The following is a 14,692-nucleotide window of genomic DNA, read 5'->3' as shown; positions in this document are numbered from 1 at the left end:
GAGAAACACTGTGAGCACTGTCATACAGCACAGAGAAACACTATGAGCACTGTCATACAGCACAGAGAAACACTATGAGCACTGTCATACAGCACAGAGAAACACGGTGTGCACTGTCATACAGCACAGAGAAACACTATGAGCACTGTCATACAGCACAGAGAAACACTATGAGCACTGTCATACAGAACAGAGAAACACTATGAGCACTGTCATACAGCACAGAGAAACACTATGAGCACTGTCATACAGCACAGAGAAACACTATGAGCACTGTCATACAGCACAGAGAAACATGGTGAGCACTGTCATACAGCACAGAGAAATACTATGAGCACTGTCATACAGCAGTCATACAGCACAGAGAAACACTATGAGCACTGTCATACAGCCCAGAAACACTATGAGCACTGTCATACAGCACAGAGAAACACTATGAGCACTGTCATACAGCACAGAGAAACACTATGAGCACTCATACAGAACAGAGAAACACTGTGAGCACTGTCATACAGCACAGAGAAACACTATGAGTACTGTCATACAGCACAGAGAAATACTATGAGCACTGTCATACAGAACAGAGAAACACTATGAGCACTGTCATACAGCACAGAGAAACACTATGAGCACTGTCATACAGCACAGAGAAACACTATGAGTACTGTCATACAGCACAGAGAAACACTATGAGCACTGTCATACAGCACAGAGATACACTATGAGCACTGTCATACAGCAGTCATACAGCACAGAGAAACACTATGAGCACTGTCATACAGCAGTCATACAGCACAGAGAAACACTATGAGCACTGTCATACAGCAGTCATACAGCACAGAGAAACATTATGAGCACTGTCATACAGAACAGAGAAACACTATGAGCACTGTCATACAGAACAGAGAAACACTATGAGCACCTGTCATACAGCACAGAGAAACACTGTGAGCACTGTCATACAGCACAGAGAAATACTATGAGCACTGTCATACAGAACAGAGAAACACTATGAGCACTGTCATACAGCACAGAGAAACACTATGAGCACTGTCATACAGCACAGAGAAACAACACTACAGCACAGAGAAACACTATGAGGTCATACAGAACAGAGAAACACTATGAGCACTGTCATACAGAACAGAGAAACACTATGAGCACTGTCATACAGCACAGAGAAACACTATGAGCACTGTCATACAGCACAGAGAAACACTATGAGCACTGTCATACAGCACAGAGAAACAATATGAGCACTGTCATACAGCAGTCATACAGCACAGAGAAACACTATGAGCACTGTCATACAGCCCAGAGAAACACTATGAGCACTGTCATACAGCACAGAGAAACACTGTGAGCACGGTCATACAGCACAGAGAAACACTATGAGCACTGTCATACAGCACAGAGAAACACTATGAGCACTGTCATACAGCACAGAGAAACACTGTGAGCACTGTCATACAGCACAGAGAAACACTGTGAGCACTGTCATACAGCACAGAGAAACACTATGAGCACTGTCATACAGCACAGAGAAACACTATGAGCACTGTCATACAGCACAGAGAAACACTATGAGCACTGTCATACAGCACAGAGAAACACTATGAGCACTGTCATACAGCACAGAGAAACACTATGAGCACTGTCATACAGCACAGAGAAACACTATGAACACTGTCATACAGCACAGAGAAACACTGTGAGCACTGTCATACAGCACAGAGAAACAAGACTCAATATAGCGCTCTCTCTCTCTGCAGGGCGGCTCGCTACATTGCGTAGCAGACAATGGTAATGTTAACCCCGGCTGGAGCAGTCGACGACCAGCAACACACACAGCAGAACAAAGGAAACGTCCACACAGCATAGTACAACATAGTACAGCACAGTAGGTCACACACACATAGACAACATTCACACACACACCGGCCGCACCCATGAGACCCTGCTGGGTTGCCGACTGCCACACACACCCCAAATAATGTGAGCGCCACACACAGACAGAAACACACAGCGAATGTCATTCAACATAAATTAATTAAAAACAGGGCCCTCTCCCACAGGGAGGGAATGACAAATTTAAGGAATTGAATCCTGGCACACAAATCACGGTTCATAAGTAGATAGACCTCAGCACAGCGGAGGCTGGAACACAGCGTTTTAATAGGGGACAAACTGAATGTGTTAACTTTACAGGTTGGCCCCCTTAAATGCTTCCCAGGTGCGCGCACACACAGAGAGAGAGAGAGAGACAGAGACAGAGAGACAGAGAGAGAGGTAGGTAGCAGAAGAGGGAGGGAGAGGTAGAGGAGGAAGAGAGAGAGGGATAGCAGAAGAGGGAGGGAGAGGAGAAGGAGAGAGGATGAGGGGGTAAAAAGAGGTAGAACGGAGGTAGAAAGGTAACCGATGGGAGGTATCCATATGCATTTCGGTCTCTCTCATCCATTATTTCTCAGGCCGCTTTTAAAGAGACGCTTTATTGATTTTTTGATGTGTAGAAGCAGCAGGTTTAAGAGCTTAGCAGGAGGGGGCGAGCACAAAATAACTAACTCACTCCTCCCGGCTACCAACGGTCTAGGTCTCCTCCCACTATGAGCCTGACCTGGGCTCAGTGCTGGTAAAATATCATAATAATAACAGTTTGCCTTTCTCTCTCATTTTTCAAGAAAGAAAGAGACTGCTTAATAGGCACAAAAAATAATCTCCCAGATATACTGTTCCATATGCTACGAGTCAGTGTGTCTATGTGCTGAGGGAGGGAGGGAGGGAGGGAGGGAGGGAGGTACAGGATAGGGTCTATTACAAATACAGGGATTGTGGGAGAAGAAAAGGAGAGAGAAAAGCAGAGGGAGAGAGCTAGGTAGGAGATTGATGGTGGAATTGTTGACTGCTGGTGCAGCCTTATCTAACTCTCTCAGAATCTATGTGCAAGACAATTCTTTGCTCTCCCTCACTCCATGTCTTTCTGTCTACCCTCCCTCACTCCATGTCTTTCTGTCTACCCTCCCTCACTCCATGTCTTTCTGTCTGCCCTCCCTCACTCCATGTCTTTCTGTCTGCCCTCCCTCACTCCATGTCTTTCTGTCTGCCCTCCCCCATCACTCCATTTCTTTCTGTCTGCCCTCCCTCACTCCATTTCTTTCTGTCTGCCCTCCCTCACTCCATGTCTTTTTCTGCCCTTCTCCATGTCTTTCTGTCTACCCTCCCTCACTCCATGTCTTTCTGTCTACCCTCCCTCCTCCATGTCTTTCTGTCTACCCTCCCTCACTCCATGTCTTTCTGTCTGCCCTCCCTCACTCCATTTCTGTCTGCCCTCCCTGTCTGTCCCTCCCTCACTCCATGTCTTTCTGTCTGCCCTCCCTCACTCCATGTCTTTCTGTCTACCCTCCCTCACTCCATGTCTTTCTGTCTACCCTCCCTCACTCCATGTCTTTCTGTCTACCCTCCCTCACTCCATGTCTTTCTGTCTGCCCTCCCTCACTCCATTTCTTTCTGTCTGCCCTCCCTCACTCCATTATTTTATGTCTGCCCTCCCTCACTCCATTTATTTCTGTCTGCCCTCGCTCACTACATTTCTTTCAATCTGCCCTCCCTCACTCCATGTCTTTCAGTCTGCCCTCCCTCACTCCATTTCTTTATGTCTGCCCTCCCTCACTCCATTTCTTTCCGCCTGCCCTCCCTCACTCCATTTCTTTCTGTCTACCCTCCCTCACTCCATTTCTCTGTCTGCCCTCCCTCACTCCGTTACATTCTGTCTGCCCTTCCTCACTCACTCCATTTCTCTCTGTCTGCCCTCTCCCCAGGTCTGTGTCACCTATTTCTCTCTTCCATCTCCCTCAACTCCTCCTCTTCATTTCTCACTCCGTCTCTCTTCCTACTATATATATTGGGGTCTTTGAGTTCATCCTCCCCCTCTCTCCCTTCCTGTCTCTCCCTCTCTTTCTACCTTCCCGTCACTCCCTCTCTTTCTCCCTATCAATATTGCTCTCCCTCCTCACCATCTCTCTCACTCCCTCAATTCCCTCACCCTCTTTCCTTTTGTCTTTCACCCCCTCTCCATCTCAGTGAGCCAGATAGGGTGCAGCGGCTGGAAAAATCAGCATGGGGTCTGCAGGGTGCAGCCAGCCCCTGGTCTGAGGTCAGGCTGCTACAGGCTGGGAGGACAAGGGGGTAAACACATATACACACAAACACATACATACACCCCTGTGGGGCCCCCATCGCCACAGCGACGGGCCTGGGCCCAACACCCCTAACAACAGCCCCTTTATTGGACCTAGGTCTGGCATTGGCCCTGCCTGCAGTTTACGCAGCTGGGAAAGGGAGCATTGACATTGGACTGGACTGACATTGGGCTGCCAACAGGAGGCGCTAGGCTAGGCTAACACCACTCACCAACTCACCACACCCTGAGAGAAAAGCTGTCTCAGTCCAGCCATGGTGGAGCTCAGCTGGGGTTTGGCGGGAACTTGGCTGGGGTTTGGCTGGGTCTCTAAAGGGTGGGACCCAGTGATAAGCTGTGGCCCTGTGCCTCTGCCCACTCTCCTCCTCCTCTTTTCTCCGGCTCTCCCCTGGAGAAAAGGCCTACAACTCAACTCAGTTCAGCCTCACTCCTTCCTGGCTAAGCTCCTGCTCCATACCAGCTGCAGGGCTACTTTTTATTGTTATTTTTCTCCAGCAACAGTTTGTGTGTGTGTGTGTAACAGGCGTGCTCCAGGCACTTCCTGCTGTTAACGGCTTGGTAGAGCAGTCACACGAGAAGGCAAGGCAACTATATCGGAACAGAACAATGCCCAAAAAGGCTCTAATAAAAACAAACTGCGATGCTCAACTGGGAAAATGGGCTCGTCTCCTGCTGTTCATCGGCATGGACCACAGTCTGCATACACATTGCAGGGCCCACAGTCAGACTAGACACAATACACACACACTCCTACCCCAGCACCACCATGTTTACTCGCAGACATGTACACACACACAACCACATGCACAACAACCACATGCACAACAACAACCACATGCACAACAACCACACACACACACACACACACAACAACAACAACAACAACATGCACAACAACCACACACACACAGGCAAATCTCATAAACTAGGGTACAAAAGATAACCATTACATTGGTGCTCAGTAAACACAATGCACTTTAGAAAGACAGGCTGCTGAAAACATCTGTTCAAGGTGAACAGCAACAGCAGGAGTTCCACCATCTACCACAGAAGAATCTCCTCTCTGAGCAACATTCCAGTGAATAATTACTATGGATGTGTTCCAAATGGCACACTATTCCCTACATAAGAGTAGTGCACATTATAGGGAATAGGGTGCCATTTGGGACACAGACACAGTACGTAGGCCTAATACAGCCGGAGCTTGTTGGCAAGCCTTTGGCACAAAGGAAATCATTGCCCAACTGTCTCTAATATAACCTAGCTTCCAGCTGCTTCAGGGGAGCACACCAAGCAAATGCTGAGATGAGAGAAATGGAAGAAATAAAAGGTGACCCCATTTAAGGTTGTTTTAAGAAGCTGTTATGAGAAGGTTTAACACACAAACTACGATAAACCAATAGCATTATGCCAGGCAAAGCTCACACACAAATGCTCATAAAATAACACAAACACCTGCACATGCACTTGACCCAACCCCCGGCCCCCCAACCCACACAGTTTGGGAGCCTTGAGGGAGGACAGTGAAACAGCAGATGGTCAGTATTGGTGAGCTAGTAACAAAGAAGCAGGTCATTGCTCTCTCCACCTCTGCTCTCTCTCCCATAAATAATGTAATGCCTCAGTCGGAATTCTGGACTTGTTATGAACTGCGTAGAGAGTGGGAGGGTTTCTCTAAAGCTCAATAACTCCAACTACAGTGTACATCCTCTGGGTATTTTGACCAAGAAGACAGACCAAAGCTTCTCATCTTTTGTAGAGCTAGGAGGGTAGAATCAGACTTGGTGCCAGAAACCACCAGCGTGATTTATTCACAGGACCGCTCCTCTCCTAACCAGCCCTGAGGCCTACTGTGTAATGGCCTGTAGTTTTGTGTGTGTGTAACTATACTTGTGGGGATTTCTGAAGGATAGTAAACAATGAAAATTTTGACCAACTGGGGACATTTTGTTAGTCCCCACAAGATCAAATGCTATCTATGGGGTTTAGGGGTTAAGGTTCAAATTAGTGTTAGGATTAGGTTCAGGGTTAGTTTTAGGGATAGGAACTAGGGTTAGGTTTAGAAACTATGGTTAGGTATATGATTTTGAATGGGACTGAAATGTGTGTCCCCCACAAGGTTAGTTATACAAGACAGTATGTGTGTGTGTGTTTGTGTGTACTGCAGAGAGAACCCAGCCACACTTCACAGTCTGTCGATGAGTGTTTCTTTCTCTGGCCCACAGCTGTGCACACAGAGCAGCCTCCCTCCAGCACGCAGGCCTCTGGGAGCACCATCAAAACACAGGCCTATATCAGCCCCCAACCCCAAGCCCTCTCCATGGTGCTCTTAAAATACGACCCCCCCCTGCTTCTCTACACATAATGCTGTGTCCAGCTCCAGCCCAAACCCCTTCCGCTTCTCTTAAGGCCTAACACACACATCCAGATGACCCTTCTGCTCCTGTTCCACAGACCTCTCAGCTGGCCTGCCTCGCACCATAACAGCTCCAGCCACTGGCACTGACTGCACTCTTGTCCTCTCTGACCTGCTACAGAGCTGATACAAGACCATCCCACTCATTACACACCGGGATGAAGAAGGCATAGGGAGGATGGAGAGAGGATGGAGAGAGGTTGGGAGGATGGAGAGACAAAGGGAGTATGGAGAGAGGTTTGGAGGATGGAGAGAGGTTGGGAGGATGGAGAGAGGATGGGAGGATAGAGAGATGATGGGAGGATAGAGAGAGGATGGGAGGATGGAGAGAGGATGGGAGGATGGAGAGAGGATGGGAGGATGGAGAGAGGATGGGAGGATGGAGAGAGGATGGGAGGATGGAGAGAGGATGGGAGGATGGAGAGAGGATGGGAGGATGGAGAGAGGTTGGGAGGATGGAGAGAGGATGGGAGGATGGAGAGACGATGGGAGGATGGAGAGAGGATGGGAGGATGGAGAGAGGATGGGAGGATAGAGAGATGATGGGAGGATAGAGAGATGATGGGAGGATGGAGAGAGGATGGGAGGATAGAGAGAGGATGGGAGGATGGAGAGAGGATGGGAGGATGGAGAGAGGATGGGAGGATGGAGAGAGGATGGGATAATGGAGAGAGGATGGCAGGATGGAGAGAGGATGGGAGACAGGATCAGAGGATTGGAGGATGGAGAGAGGATGGGAGGATGGAGAGAGGATGGGATAATGGAGAGAGGATGGTAGGATGGAGAGAGGATGGGAGGATGGAGAGAGGATGGGATAATGGAGAGAGGATGGCAGGATGGAGAGAGGATGGCAGGATGGAGAGAGGATGGCAGGATGGAGAGAGAATGGGTGAGAGGATGGACAGAGTGGGGGGAAGGTGGAGGAGAAAGACAGGGCCAAAATGAGGGGAAAAGGAGACCTGACTGAGAAAGAGGGATAGGAGCGGAATGAAAAGTAAAAGATGGAGAAGGGTCCAATCCTTCCAAAGGAAAGCAATGAAACAGTTTGTGAAGAGAGGGGCTCTTTTTTAATCTCGTCCCCAGATTGCTGTGGCAGCACAGAGGTAAAATCAAACTGTTGCTCACTGAGCTGTGCAGTAAATCTCAATCAAACAGATCAGTGCCTGCAAACTGCGAACAAAACATGCTGAAACCAGTCATGCATATATATGGAGGTGTTATGTCACCTCTAGCATCATCAGGGGAGGGTAAAGAGATGTATTTAACCATGTCATTTGCATGCATTCACGTGTTTGTGTGGCTGTTTGCCACGCGTGGTCCCTCACTACAGTATCAGATGCATTTAAATGTCACAAGTGGCACAGGGATGACTGAATACGCTGTAGCAGCCAGACACAGGACATCTGTTGGTGCTCCATGTAGACTACAGTATGTCCCAGCCACCCAGGCATGATGCAACCACCACTCTGCACCCACGTCTCAGCTAACTCCAGCTTCAGCTTAACCAAACACATGCTAGCTGTGGCCAAGCCATTACAAATCCATCTCTCGCTGCTTAACCTAAAGAATGATGGTCTCACAGTATTAAAAGCTCTTTATAGGCCAACCATGAGACTGCCTGCGAGGCTGAGAGGGGGCTGAGGAGTGGGGGTTCTGGGCCTAGGAGGAGGGGCAGGCAGCAGGATGTGGGGGCTATTGTGTGGTAACAATGAAGAGATCAACCTGGCAGGAGCCAAATCGGACTCTCTATAGACACTTTAACATCTACGGTGAGGGAGGGAGGGAGCTGAGTGTGCCTGCTTCCACCACCATTTCTCCTGCCTGCCAAATGGACACACACACAGGCTCGGGAGAAGTGTGGTAAATAGGCATACACACAAGTATTTCACTACACTCACAATAACATCTGCTAACCATGTGTATGTGACCAATAACATCTGCTAACCATGTGTATGTGACCAATAACATCTGCTAACCATGTGTATGTGACCAATAACATCTGCTAACCATGTGTATGTGACCAATAACATCTGCTAACCATGTGTATGTGACCAATAACATCTGCTAACCATGTGTATGTGACCAATAACATCTGCTAACCATGTGTATGTGACCAATAACATCTGCTAACCATGTGTATGTGACCAATAACATCTGCTAACCATGTGTATGTGACCAATAACATCTGCTAACCATGTGTATGTGACCAATAACATCTGCTAACCATGTGTATGTGACCAATAACATCTGCTAACCATGTGTATGTGACCAATAACATCTGCTAACCATGTGTATGTGACCAATAACATCTGCTAACCATGTGTATGTGACCAATAACATCTGCTAACCATGTGTATGTGACCAATAACATCTGCTAACCATGTGTATGTGACCAATAACATCTGCTAACCATGTGTATGTGACCAATAACATCTGCTAACCATGTGTATGTGACCAATAACATCTGCTAACCATGTGTATGTGACCAATAACATCTGCTAACCATGTGTATGTGACCAATAACATCTGCTAACCATGTGTATGTGACCAATAACATCTGCTAACCATGTGTATGTGACCAATAACATCTGCTAACCATGTGTATGTGACCAATAATATTTGATTTGATGATCATACACACCCTGGAAATATCAACATCACTAACAAGACGGGCATTGTAATTTCCATGTTGCATTATATTTCGGCGTGGGGGTGGCTCATGTACGCACAAAGACAGAGATTGGTATAATGACATGATAATATCCTTACCATTCCCTATACCTTACTAGGTTTCCCCATTTAACTCTGGTTGTCTTCATTTTCAGAAACTTCAGCTTTCCCTTCCCCAGTCATATTCTTAAATGTAATGAACTAAACGGAACCTGCAACAGTCGTTAGGAATACAGTCACCACATATCCCCATGCACAAACCTTGATGTCCAGCTAGTCAGTTCAACCGTTCTTCTCACACTGGTCTGGCCATGCTGTAGACTAATTACTGTAATCAGCCAGCTGAAGCTAACACTTACTTCATTGTCGTTAAAAAGAAAGCAAGACAAAACAAGAGGCCGAATTAATGTGTCACTGTGAACTGGATAATTGTAATAATGCAGGGTTCCCCAACTGGCGGACCACTGGAGGAATTTGGCCCACTGGTGATTTGATTTTATAGTTGAACACAAAAGACTGTAAGAACACCAGCTCCAAGTGATTACATTTTTACAATCTGTTCCAAAGTATTCCCACTCATAATAGAGAGATATATGCGATAACACAAATGTAAGCAAGGTATGAAATTATTATGTTTTAGTCAAATATGATATATTATGGTCTTCTTGCGCTGATTTTGCAGTCTACAAATGATTTGTAATTATGTTCTGGCCCCCTGACCACCCGTCCAATAAAAAATCGTCCCGTGGCTGAATCTAGTCGATGATCCCTGTAATAACCGTTAAAATAAAGTCCTCTCCAAATGAGCGATAAGGTGACAACAACATAGGTATGTTAAGACACGTGATGGTTTTTTCGAATCCAAGCTAATTGCAGTGGCTGTTTTGCGATCCAATTTATTCAAATGGATATAACAGTTCAGGTCCTCTATGCCCGAATTTGAATAGCATACAGACTCTGTTTTGTTCCAAGAGGACCAATGATATACCTCACTACAAACGCGACACACATCAAATATACAAGTCGAGTGAATATGGTGAATATGTAGAGAAAATGGGGAAAACGTCTCTCCAGATGATCTCTAACTGCGTCGAATATAATGGTCTAAATCAGGATTTAAATGGGGGTTCGGAACAAAAAACATTTGATTCGCTTCCAACTGCTTCCCAACCGCAGTGCGCTATGTTTACTGTGGACTAAACAGAGATAAAGTTGAATCAATACGTAATTCAATTGGTTTAAAAATATTGTACAGTGTGCGTATAACCCGGACTACCTTTAAAGCTTGGGGCAACAGTTGGAGCCCTGCCGATTAAGCCAAAAACAGGATCAGATGTTTTTCTAATTTTCTTCCCCCTATTCGGTTACTTTAAAAAGCCAACATTAGGCAGTCTCACAATATATCCAACCAACAGGATAACGCTCATATGATTGTAATAATGTTGCAATGACTGCAACAAACTTACCGTAGTATTCGTTCACTTATGCTCCTCTGTTCAGCAGCTGTGGTGATAATCATGCAAAAGCCTTTACTCTCCCGGTCAGTTCCCTCCGCGTAAACTAACGACAGATACCGTATCCTTTCCGCTATCTCGGCTTTGTTTTCGGACGATTCAGTTAGTTACAAATTATTCCACATACTAACAAATGTCAGCTGGAGGCTATTCGTTCGCGGTTTTCCTTTAGATTTCTTTGCGAAACATCGGTAAAACATGTCATGATGCAGTTGGTTTACATAGCGATACTCGCGCAAATCCACTCACTCCCTCTGTAATACGAAACCAAGGAGGAAATAATTCGCAAATAAGATTCACTTCCAAAGCATATAAAACCTGGCTTTGGTGCTCTCTTGACGTCTCTCCGACGCAGAACTGCACAACTCTCGATATGTAGAAGTTTCTACAGATGTAAAATAGCAGAGACAGGGATATGAGTTGGTCGTAGCGCTGGCAAGCATATATTCCAGTGGAATACCGGTGGAGTAGTGTGCCGTTACACTGCAGTGTGACATACTTCTGCAGTACGTATCACTGTAGGGACCGACCAGGGATGATATAAAGGCATAAACAGGTCTCCATCCAAACACACCCCCTGTGCATTGTCCAGACTCGGCCACCCGATAGTCCCAAAAGTCACGTTACAGAAGAATTGCCCTTTTGATGAGTAATGGTAACTTCACGCTATGACATTAGAATAATATATGCATAGTCTATGAATATTATACCATTATTGGAATTTGTTGTAGGAAGTGGACTTTGTTGTTAACACAATAGAGGTATATATGTCTGTTTGATGACGACGAGCAAGGATTAAATATTGTATGACGATATTGCATGAAGGAGGGGAAGAAAACAGATCTCAAAGAGTAAACATACAAAACATGGGATTACGATTGGCAGATTCGGTGGGGCGATTATTAGGTACAGGAAAGGAGCTCGATTTGATAATCCCACATTCCCATGACATTTCATACAAATAGATTCATACAAAAACATATTCTTTGTCTCTTCGTATGGGAATTTGTGATTAATGTGTGCCTATGTGAATGCATTTGACATTATATGCACTGTAAACTATGTTGTCACAGTGAGCCAAGCATAATAATGATGTCAATATGTCAATATGATGGGTTGTTTTTCTTATATACCTTTCATATACAGACACAGATCCCACTATTTTACCATGCCTGCTTTTGATTTTTGTATATCTGAACATGGTATTGGGATAAAAATATATATATATATATAATTCAACTTGGTAAATTAAAACTCATCTGTAGACCTAGTCATGATTCCTGCATTTGTGAATGGTTCCTTGCATCTTTGTCAATAAAATCATTAACACTTCCATTGTTTAACACCTCCCTAATTTGAAATGCAAATTGGCCACATGATTTAACAACACCCCCCCATCCATCCCAATTTGCCATTACTCGCTGATGTACAAAAGGGGTATACTGTACCTGCAAGAAAGTGGTGAATAAGAGGCTTTGAAAGGGGGTCGTATAAACATTGTCATATTTTTACATTAAATATACCACATCTTCTGCCTGAACGACTGTGTGATCACACGCGCCGTAGCCGATGTGAGCGAGACCTTTAAACAGGTCAACATTCACAAGGCCGCAGGGCCAGACGGATTACCAGGACCTGTACTCCGAGCATGCGATGACCAACTGGCAAGTGTCTTCACTGACATTTTCAACCTGTCCCTGTCCGAGTATGTAATACCTACATCTTTCAAGCAGACCACCATAGTCCCTGTGCCCAGGAACACCAAGGTAACCTGCCCAAATGACTACCGACTCGTAGCACTCATGTCTGTAGCCAAGAAATGCTTTGAAAGGCTGGTCATATGGCTCACATCAACAACATCATCATCCCAGAAACCATAGACCCACTCCAATTTGCATACTGCCCCAACAGATCCACAGATGACACAATCTCTACTGCTCTCAACACTGCCCCTTTCCACCTGGACAAAAAGAACACCTTCGTGAGAATACTGTTCATTGACTACAGTTCAGCGTTCAACACCATAGTGCCCTCAAAGCTGATCACTAAGCTAAGGACCCTGGTACTAAACACCTCCCTCTGTAACTGGATCCTGGACTTCCTAATGGGCCAAACTCAGGTGGTTTTGGTAGGCAACAACACATCTGTCACCTTGATCCTCATCACGGGGGCCCCTCAAGGGTGCGAGCTTAGTTCCCTTTTGTACTCCCTGTTCACCCATGACTGCGTGGCCAAGCATGACTCCAACACCTTCATTAAGTTTGCCGGTGACACAGCGTTGTTAGGCCTGATCACCGACATCGATGAGACAGCCTATAGGGAGGAGGTCAGAAATCTGGAAGTGTGGTGCCAGGCCAACAACCTCTCCCTCAACGTGATCAAGACAAAGGAGATGATCGTGGACTAAAAGGATGGCCGAGCACTTCCACATTCTCATTGATGGGGCTGTAGTGGAGCAGGTTGAGAGCTTCAAGTTCCTTGGTGTCCACATCACCAACAAACTATCATGGTCCAAACACACCAAGACAGTCGTGAAGAGGGCACGACAACGCCTATTCCCTATTTGTTATGGGTTCTCAGATCCTCGAAAAGGTTCTACAGCTGCACCATCGAGAGCATCCTGACCCGTTGCATCGCCGCCTGGTTTGGTAACTGCTTGACCTCCAACCACAAGGCGCTACAGAGGGTAGTGCACACGGCCCAGTACATCACTGGGGCCAAGCTTCCTGCCCTTCAGGACCTCTATACCAGGCAGTGTCACAGGATGGCCCTAAAAATGGCCAAAGACTCCCTAGTCAAAGACTGTTCCCTCTGCTACCGCACAGCAAGCTTCTACACCCAAGCCATAAAAAACTGCTGAACAGCTAATCAGATGGCTACCCAGACTATTTGCATCAACCCCCCCCCCCCTTTTTTTACGCTGCTGCTACTCACTGTTTATTATCTATTATCTATGCATAGTCACTTTACCCCAACCTATATGTACATATTACCTCAATTACCTCGACTAACCAGTGCCCCCACACATTGACTCATTATCAGTACCCCCTGTGTATGGTTATTTTATTGTTGCTCTTTTAGTTTTTACTTTAGTTTATTTAGTAAATCTTTTTCTTCACTCTTATTTTTCTTTACCTCATTGTTGTCTTATGGGCTTGTAAGTAAACATTTCATGGTTGTATTCGGTGCATGTGACAAAGTTTTATTCGATTTTTTATTTGATTTTTATAATGGTTACTATAGACTGCGAAGAAAATGTTTGCATGAACACTGTAGGTAGAGTAGTTTATGTTATCACAGTGGGATAGGTATTGTACTGCATTATGTCCTGTGCTGTTTTCTGACAGACTCATGGTAAATAGTTTTCTCATGTTCAGAAATTGGCCTATACCAGTTACAGAAATATCAAAGTGAAATGACAAACATCTCAGTCAGTTCATATGTTTGACAGAAATCTCTAGACAGTGGGGTTTCGTAGCGTCAAGCGATTCTGGCATAGATCAAATGTATTTAAATAATGTGGTGGGCCCATTTCACTAAGATCCCAGTTGGGCAAAGTACATTTTGATACTTCAGTTATAGTTCAGTATAATGTTGATGTATGGTGCCTACCAATAGGAACGGTAAGCAGATGGTTACATAAACACTAAGTAGCATTGAGAAAAACAAGGGACATTCCACTTTAGCATACCAATTCACACCTCCAATCCATGGAGTGTTTCTGCTTAACTCAAACACCTGTGAGAAGTGGGAAAGACGGAGGGGGAGCTAAATTAGTTTTAGTTCAGTTGGCATCGTTTTTTTATTGTCAGATTTTAGGCCTTTGCAGTTTGAATCAACTCTTAAAGCATAAATTAGAGCTGCTGACAGAGATGGCAAGAAAGATAGTCAAAATCC

The 14,692-nt window shown here is 45.5% G+C and overlaps 1 protein-coding gene across 2 annotated transcripts in view; it reads right to left on the bottom strand.

Annotated features, from left to right (window-relative positions):
* The window catches only part of LOC124036475 (semaphorin-4C-like), a 126,676-nt gene extending 115,367 nt beyond the window's left edge, over positions 1-11,309 (bottom strand). For both annotated transcript variants that reach the window (XM_046351116.1, XM_046351117.1), the window contains exon 1: positions 10,748-11,309. The gene's annotated coding sequence lies outside the window, so the exon portion shown is untranslated. The remainder of the gene's footprint in view (positions 1-10,747) is intronic.
* Positions 11,310-14,692: the final 3,383 nt, after the last annotated feature.

The sequence above is a fragment of the Oncorhynchus gorbuscha genome, linkage group LG05 (assembly GCF_021184085.1).
Source record: "Oncorhynchus gorbuscha isolate QuinsamMale2020 ecotype Even-year linkage group LG05, OgorEven_v1.0, whole genome shotgun sequence".
Lineage (NCBI taxonomy): Eukaryota > Metazoa > Chordata > Actinopteri > Salmoniformes > Salmonidae > Oncorhynchus > Oncorhynchus gorbuscha.
This window is presented reverse-complemented; position numbering and strand designations above follow the sequence as displayed.